Source organism: Coenobita brevimanus, chromosome 56, assembly GCF_032717465.1.
Source record: "Coenobita brevimanus isolate Jiangsu-jjx chromosome 56, ASM3271746v2, whole genome shotgun sequence".
NCBI classification, from domain to species: domain Eukaryota; kingdom Metazoa; phylum Arthropoda; class Malacostraca; order Decapoda; family Coenobitidae; genus Coenobita; species Coenobita brevimanus.
This window is the reverse complement of record NC_137009.1, coordinates 4,021,452-4,030,910: the sequence shown is the minus strand read 5'-3', so window position 1 is coordinate 4,030,910 and position 9,459 is coordinate 4,021,452. Positions and strand designations below refer to the sequence as shown.

Genomic DNA, 9,459 nt, shown 5'->3' with positions numbered 1-9,459 from the left:
ATGTTTTGTTATTTGCAGGAGAAGGTCCTCTGGTGTTTAAGGTATGCATCAAACCCTATGGTGGTAATTTTGAAGAAAATTTCGAGCTGCATCAGGCATCGTCCTCCAGAAGCTCTTCGTAGATAAAGCCTGTCAACATTTGATTATGGGTGGTGCACCTTCTCCATGGTGAGCATCTTTTTTTTCTTGGTGTCTAGTCTCTTGATGTTATTTAGTCTCCAGTTTATCAATTTGAAGCAGTACGTCACTACAGGTATCGCTAGGGTGTTTGTAGCTTCAGATCTCTTGGCTGCATTGAGTTCATTCTTCAGTACCATGCACATCCTCTTGTACTACTCTTCACGGATCTTCTTCACGTCTGATTGTTGTACGCCATCTTCTCCAGTAACTCATAAGTACTTGTATGAGTCATGTTCCAGCTCCTTGATCCTGGTGTCAATGTCAAGGTTTAAATCGGTTGTTTTCATCAGTTTTCCTCTCTTAAAGAGAGGTTTGGAACATTTGTCCAATCCAACCTCCATCTTCATGTTTTCACTGAAAGTCTTGACGATGGTGATCAGACCCTTCTGCTGGCTGTCATCGTTTTGAGGTCGTCCATATAGAACTGGTGGTTCAGCCTGCCATTCTGTGATTCGTTTACATAACTGCTGCTGTTCAGTAGCTTGCTGAGTGGAACCAGCACGAGGCAAAAGAGGAGTGGTGATAGCGATTCCCCTTGGAATATCCCACTCCTGATTTTGATTGGTCTCGATGTTAATGTCCCATTTTCATGATGGGGATTTTTTGTTTTCCAGTTGTCCATGCTTTCTGCGATGAATTAAGCAGTTATCTGGCAGACTCAATTAGCCACAAGGCTCTTTTCTGTCCAAATATGTGGCACACTACCAAATGCATTCCTCTCAGTCCATGCTGTTAAGTTCTTTTTCACTGACCTGGCTCCTTCTAATATGGCTTTGTTGATAAGCAGCTGGTCCTTGCATCCATTCGTTCTTTTCCTACATTCCCTCTCTTGTGGTGGTAGCAAGCTGTTTTTGTCAAGGAAGCTGTAGGTCCTCTCGGTGATGATGGAAGTAAGTACTGTATTTTGAACACTGCTGGAAGGCAGGTGATGGATCTGTGTCTCATCTGTCTTTGGGAGCAGGCACATGATTCCCTGTGTGAGCCACTCGGGGCATTTCTCTGAAATCTTTACAATGTCACTGTAGGCTCATGTGAGGTCTTTGTGGATACTGTTCAGATTCTTGATCCAGAAGCTAGCAATTCCATCTACCCCCGGCGATTTCCAGTTGCTGGTCTTGTTGATGGCAGCAGTGGTCTCTGTGGTAAAATGTCTGACCATTCTTGATTCTCTGTGTCTTTGTCTTGGTCCTGTTGTTGCTGGACCCAAGTAGCTCCCTCTGTGTGTCTTTTATCGCACTCCCGGATCTTACCCCAGATGTCTTCAACATCCTTGATGGCAGGTGGCTCATTAACATTTGTCGTCTTGCCAAGTTCACGATAGATTTTCTTAGCATCTGCTTTGAAGACACTGTTTTGACTAAAGAATTTGTCTTTTGTGTTAAATCTCCTGAGTCTTTGTGCCTTTCTTTGAATCTGCTGTTTCAGCACCTCCTTGACTGTTTGACTTTGAACTTTAGTTCCACCTGTTTCCTTTTCCTCTTGATGTTAAATCAGTTTTGCCCAGGAGACAGTTCTCCCCATAGTTTCCTTATCTCCCTCTCAATTTTCTCCTTCCAAGATGGTTGTTTTCTGTTCCCTTTTTGTTGTTTTCTTGGGCTTTCCACTACTGTGTCTGCAATGGCTGAAGTAGCTGTGTGTATTACCTGGTGGATTTCTGTAAGGTCATTCCTCTTGCGATTGCATCCTTGTTTGTCTGGATGGCTTCGTTTGCGAGTCTGATGGATTCTTTGAACTGGCCACCATTCTTTATCCTTGTGATTGGTGGTCGTTCTTTAATGGGCATTTCCTTCAAGATTTCACATCTCTGCCGGATGCTTGCCGTCATCTATGCTGCTTTATTTCTGTTTTCCTCTTGGACTGTCTCTGTTTAGTGCATTGTCTAGGAAGGGTCAGCACTGTTGATTTGTATTTCTTCCCTTCAGCTGCTAGTGCCTCACTGGTCTGTTGATGTTTATTTTCTCAGTGTTGGCATTAGGTACGTTCTCCTTGATCTCTTTCTGGATGATAATAAGTTAATTTTCTGTCACTCGATTGTTCTTGACGATGTCATGCCTGACATTTGCCAGTTTCTGCATGTGAGCTATTGTTCTCACCAGATGTTGTACACAGCTTCGGTTGTTGATAACGCTGTTGGGTGTAGTGAAGAAAGTAAGAATGCTTCCATGACATCTTTGTAGCCTTCCCTTGACCAATACAGTCTTGCTCCTTTCTGGGGGGTTTTAGTATGTATACATTTGCTGTCATATGAACCTGCAACATGTCAAATGGCTGGTTGGCGATACTTGGTAACCTGCCGTAGTCAAGCGTACAATTCTGCGAATGAGCTTCGTCACTTGTAACGGTGATCCTGATTGGCTGCTGTAATTTTTGGTGTGGTTAGAATGGAAAAAGGAATAATCGTCGACAAATATATCTATCTATCTATCTGTCTATCTATCTATCTATCTATCTATATGCACATTTATATTAAATAAGTATTCTTACTAGTGTTCCTTACAAGCTTTTTATCCTAAAAGAGTGATAGAATTTTATTAGAAAGAAAACATACCAGGTTTGGCAGCACCTTACTCCCAGGTATCGTGAAGCCGTCATGAATATAATACTTGTTCATTAGAATTTACGAGGCTTCGATGAATGTGTTCTTCACATATATGTAGATTACGTAAATTAACAGTTTTATTTTTAAAGCAATGGCTGACATAATATATCGCAGGTAACTCATTGGAATTATACAGTGACAATAATCTACCATCCTGCATTGCCATCTCTTAGCCACACTAAGTCGAAGGCCAGTTGAGTTAGGGTGACCAGTTGTTTCATCTAGGGCCGGGTTTACCAATAGGCCATTGGCCTAGGGCCCACCGGTATCTGAGGGTCCACTGAAACTAATTTGTCGTGCAGTGTGCCAGCGTATAACTTTTTTTTTTTTTTTTTTCAAGTGTTCACCGAGTATTTTCATTATATAATATATTCACAACCATAAGGGCCCCTGTACAGTAAGTATATGGCCCGGAATATTGGGCCCCTGTACAATAAGTATAGAACCAGGAGTTTGGGGCCCCTGTACAATAAGTACAGGGCCCCGAGTATGGAGCCCCTGTACAATAAGTATAAGGCCAGGAGTTTGGGGCCCCTGTACAGTAAGTATAGGGCCCGGAATATGGGGCCCCTGTACAGTAAGTATAGGGCCAGGAGTTTGGGGCCCCTGTACAGTAAGTATTGGCCTGCAGTGGTCTTCAACCGGTGGACCATAGCCAACTGGTGGGACTAATTTGATTAAAAGTAATAATGTGTTACACTGTGCTGAAATTATTATGATAATCTCTCTCTCTCTCTCTCTCTCTCTCTCTATTGATTATTGAAACATGCAAACATTTCTATAAACCTGAGGGACTACTAATTAGTTTGGCCTGGGGCCCACAAGTGGGTAAATTCGGCCCTGGTTCCATCCCATATCACCTAAACATACGATACACTGTTATATTACCACTAATTTTATTGGTTAGCGACCTCGTTATGTCCTCCATAATGGAGAGAATGTTACTGTGAGGTGTAAGGCTAGCAGATGAAACACTGACCCCTCTATAACGGTGGTACATCTCATTGCAATATTACTATTACAGTTTGTTTGATATGAAACAGGGAATATTTGATAGAAAGCAACACCAGCGATTTTCCAAACGATAAAATATAAACACTAAGTCGTTACGTCCACTGACATGTGTCGGATGAAAGATATGTTTAGATGAAACTAAAGTGATTTTTTAATGACCCCGCAACCCATTACCTTAAAATTTGTCACACTAAAAATAATTCGATTTATGACTCCCATGCATTTAGTTCATGATATCTTTAGCTGTTGGTGAATAAAATTATCATATCGATTGATATTACTCCAATTCATATTTTTTAAGCATCAGAATCATCAATAACGCCAACTGCCGAACCATCAATGTGTCTGCTTCCTCATTACCTCAGTTCACAGTCACCATAAACTCACAAATTTTACCATCATGCTTTCCGTTCTTGTTAACGCAGGTATTATAATCTCTCAATCATGTTATGTATACTACGAGAAGAATCTTTAACGACACATGCTGAAAGCTGGCAATTGTGATGTATACCTTCCCTGATATTTAGTATGGTGCGGACACTGAGGCATCCTTCATAACACACAAATTAAAATATAAAGAGCCATCATCCTTGCTTCTTGAGACAAGGAAGAAACTGTTATAGGCTTTATACAGTATTATTTATGGTTACATAGAACATCTATCGCGGGATTATAGCATGAATTAGTGGTGAAAGACTGTTAGTCAGGGTTTCAAGGAGTGGTGGGAGGTGATAAGAAGGGTAAGCACGACGGGTCACCATAGTATGTGGGAGAGTAGATGATAAAGTGCTAGTGGTGTGAGTGACTAATATTACGATAAGATGCTGTGAAATCGTACTTAATACGGTGTTTTTCTATTCTGTGAAAAACAAATGATAATGAAAACATTTGTTCCTTGATGTTTTTTGGGTTACTCTTCCATGCAGATAGAACAATCATGGACATCAGTTTAAAAATATTTATGGTCATGTACATACACCAAAAACGTGTGACGCCTCATACACAGAGAACGGGACAGTCACAGAAGCAAGCAGAGGGAGGTGGGAAATAGTTTATAACAGGAAATTGACAAGAGAGGAAATGTGAGGAATTAATACGGATATCTGACACTTAGGAAGTTGGCATTATTGATGATGATTGTGGTACTTTCAGACATAATATGAAAGGGAGTAATATCAATTGATATGGTAATTTTCACCAATAGCTACATATATGAGCCCCATGCATGGTAGTTATATATCAAATTTATTTTAATGCGACAAGTTTTAAGGTGACGGGTTGTGGGTTGATGAACCGATCACTTTATTTTTGTCTTTACATGACACACTGCAGTGAAAGTAAAGAATTAGTGATTACATTTTATCGCTCGGGGAATCATTGGTATTACTTTCCATCAAACTTTCCCTCTTTCATATGAAACAGACTGTAATAGTAATATTGCATGGAGATGTATCACATTTTTAAAGACTGCCCAGGCAAGGTTTCATCTGCTAGCCTTACACCTCACAGTAGAATTCTTTGTATTGTGGGAGACATAATGAGGTCGCTAACTAATAAATTTAGTGTTAAGATTTACGTGTACCGCATGTCTAAGTGATGTGGGATGGAACAGTTGATCACCCTGACTCGACTGGCCTCCGACAAGGTGGGGTGAAGAGGTGCTAAAGCAGGATGGTAAACTGTTGTCACTGTTTAATTCCAGTGAGGTACCATCAATATTTTATGGCAGCCGTTTCTTTAACAAAAAAATGTACTAATCTACATATATGTGAAGGAAACATTCATCAAAACCTATTGAATTCCAATGAACAAATATTACATTCCTGCTGGCTTTACGATATCGAATGGTAAGCCTGGGAGTATGATTCTGCCAAATCTGGCATAATTTATTTTCTTTCTAATGAAACTCTATCACCCCTTTAAAGCCAAAATATTGTAAAGAGTATTACTAGGAATAATTATTAAACAAATGGGCATACATATTTGTCGACGACTATTATTTTTTTCTATAATAACCACCAAAAAATACAGCAGCCGACGAGGATCTTCATTACACGTGACGAACTTCAATCATAGAATTCTACCCTTTACGACGGCAGGTTACCAGGTATCACCAACCAGCTACATGATGTGTAGGAGGTTCATATGTCCGCGGGTGTACATGAAGACCTCTGTAAGGATTCTCTTCGGTGTGGTTTCCTCCAGTACATGGTGGGAAGAGTTTTCCTGTAGCACAGTTTTCGATCCCAGCCTGGTCCCTCACTGGAGATCACGGGTCTTGTTGACCCGCGGAACGACCGACGAAGTATGATGATCTGGTTGGCTGTATTGGCATCATTGTGTCTGACTATAAGATCCCCTTTGACCTTATGTATCGCTGGCTTGCCATACCAGCATTGCCCAGTCAGTGCCACGTGGAGGAAGGGTTGAACTTCTGCAGACCTTATCATTGTTATTATTATTATTATTATTATTATTATTATTATTTTGTTGTAATTTTAACGTCTTCATTACATGTTTTGTGGGTTTGATATTCACTGTATAGCACTGCCACATTCTGCTGTTTCACTCCTGCTTTCTAGTAATACCTCTAGCTCTGTGGTCAGCACACACAAACTTCTTCAGTGCCTTCCCCAGACTACCTCACCTTCAGTGGCTTAGTATCTCAGTCCATGTACACACCCACACCAAACTCGCATAGATCATTCCTTTCTACTTCCTTTATGATGCTTTCCACTCCCAGCCGTCATCTTCATTCTTCTGATGATACCCTCATCAGTTACCTTTACTCTTCATATTTATTGAGTCATTCGTACGTCTTTTCGTTTCAATCTCCCTGCAGCTTCCTCCATCACACTATGTTTCATTGTCTTACAACATGATGCCTGTCGCAGGTACGAAACGTTTTCCCTTTTTCTGGATATTGAAATCACTCGAGAGTCAGCATGAGTCGCTGTCATTTGAATCTTTCCATACCCTCCTCACCCTTGCAATAGTAGATTTTTCGACATCGTCCCTAGCAATGTTGGCATCAGTAAGGTAGCAAAATTTGTCAGCAATTTCCAGTGACTTATCTGTTACAACGGATCTTATTGGTGAAGCCTCGAGTGGTCTGGCAACGCCGCAACATCTGCTACACAGAAAAACTACCAAGAGTCTCAAGTTATCTCTCACTTCTCTACATCTCTTGTTTACCCAGTGTTTTCATCCAGTATGTAATGTACTACAGATACTCCTACCCATACCCAAACTGCACACAAAAAGAGACAATTTACCCAAGTCCGAAACCACCCCAAATATCACTCATTGATTTCCTTTTTTACACTATGGGACCTTAGGTTTCGTATTTTCTCTTCACTTTTGGAATTCCTCATTACATTCTTTTACACTAATTTCCATCAGCACTAGATTATCTGCTTATAAAAGTTCCCATGGGCACCTCTCCTTCATATCTCGTGATAATAAGTCAGTGACCATTATGAACAGCCATGGGTTTAGGGCTGATCCCTGATGTATCCCAGCCTTTACACTTTTAGTCATGACCAGCCGTATCCTGTGTATTCACATAAGAACCCAAAGTCAACAACAGATTAGACCACAAACTTGAAGGGATTTGAATCCTACATTCATGGCACACACCTGGTTCCGATTCTGCAGCACCTACAGAGTGTTACTGCAAACAGACTACGTAACTGATAGAAATTCAAAGCTACAAAACTGCAATCACTGCAAATTTTGCCCTTAATATGGACGAAAATCCAGACACAGAAGCGTTCATGAGGCTGCAAGTGTTAAATGCAGACATCTTGCTGTAAGTTCCACTGACTTTATTGATAGTTTTAACATTCGCATACATCTGTCACCATCACAATAATACATATCTAAGCCCTCAGCTGTCTCATTTGTTGCATAACACTTCCATTTGGACTCTATGAAAATTATTTCCTAATCCATAAAAATGAAAAAAGTTTCTTATCCCTAGCCAAATACTTCTCCTGCAATCGTCTGACAAAGAACATTAAAGAGGTTTTGAGTACTAAAGTCTGACTGCTCTCATTTAAGCAGAATAAAGTACATTGGGCACAGACAGAAGGAATGGTAATAACGTAATACATATTCAGTTGAATATTCATGGAAACTTGATTCAGGCGAGTACCAGATAGAGCTGGCATACATTTAGTACAATATTATCCTTTACACTGTTTGTTAGGCTGAGAAATAGCTGTATTTCTACTGTGTTTGGCTAGATATCGGAAGACCCTGGTAGACGTGTTCGGGTCACTGAAACAGAGAGTCCTGTGGAAGTGGGACAAGGACACAATGGAGGACCTTCCCCCAATGTTCGGCTTGGCAAATGGCTCCCCCAGCAGGATATTCTTGGTACGAACTCATAGCCCTTTGTTCTAATTAAGGTTAGTGTTATAACCACTGTTGATCTGTCTTGCCTTGGCATTCTGTTAGTTACGATGTAATTTTTTATATACAAATATACAAGCAAGCTTTAATGACCATTTTCCTAGGTGACTCTCGGCTGCAATTGTTCATCACTCACGGGGGACTGCACAGCACTATGGAATCCATGTACCATGGGGTGCCGGTCCTGGGAATGCCTGTGTTTGGAGACCAGGAGACCAACATGAGGGAAGTAGAGAGTGACGGCTGGGGTAGTGTGTTGCTCTGGGACGACCTCACGCCAGACACACTGAAGGAGAAAATACAGTTTGTAATGGGAAACAATGAGTAAGTTTCTTAATACTCTTCTGTAGTGAATTTTTACCCTCCATCCGAAAAAGTCAGAGGAGGGTATTGTTATCACTGCGATCAATAGGTGTCAGTCCGTGGAACCGGGCAGCTGGGCGGCTGACTGGGCATAGAGATCTCCGGGCCAGAACTCAGAAAGTATTCATTATAGGGTCATGAAATGTACTAATTATTGTCATGAAGTTTCACATAGTTATGTGTCTTATAGTGAACTGGTGCATTTAGATAGGTAGAATGCTGTATCTTATTTTGTTTTTGTTTTTGGGTGGGAATATTAAAAAAGTAAAAACAAACAAATTTTTCCATAGATTTCAATGTGATCTGTGCAAGGAATCTGATGGGTCCAGGTTGTGTTTTCTAGGCGTTCTCTGTATGCCCACTTTTAAAAGAAAAGATTGGGGTGGGGGGTAAGTGAGGGCCGTTATGCGCTTGGTTAAGTGTGCAGGGAGGTGGGGCTGTAGGTGCTTGGTCTATTGGAGGGTTGTGACAGCATAGTATGGCCTAAGTTTAATTTTCATAATTGTCAGTATTCTGTTTCTCTCATATCAAGCTGCAGTGAAAGTTATGCGCTTTTATGTTTTTCAGTATATAATTCAAAGGCGAAACAGTTCTGTTTCATTCTCCTCTCCTCGATGGCAGAAACAAAGGTGATTGAAGTACAAATGGTTTCTGTATCTTTAAGCCATTAGGAAGAGGAAAAATTTCCATCCTGTTGTGGATCTGGCTTTAGCACCCTTTACAACACATAAAACTCATGCAGGTGCTGCATTTTTCTTCAAATTTCAGCACCAGTTACACACGAGGGTTCAGTGGCAAGCTCTTTTTTAAATACAGATTTCATGATCTCTACAGCTGATGGCCAAAGCCTGTGTCAATCATTAAACTTCATTTATGTACCACAGTAT

General features: G+C 40.7%; 1 pseudogene across 1 annotated transcript in view; it reads left to right on the top strand.

Annotated features, from left to right (window-relative positions):
• The window catches only part of LOC145401760 (UDP-glycosyltransferase UGT5-like), a 150,093-nt pseudogene extending 141,501 nt beyond the window's left edge, over window positions 1-8,592 (top strand). The window contains exons 8-9 of the transcript XR_013897662.1: window positions 8,041-8,173; window positions 8,314-8,592. The product of XR_013897662.1 is annotated as a UDP-glycosyltransferase UGT5-like (transcript). The remainder of the gene's footprint in view (window positions 1-8,040; window positions 8,174-8,313) is intronic.
• The last annotated feature ends 867 nt before the right edge of the window (window positions 8,593-9,459 follow it).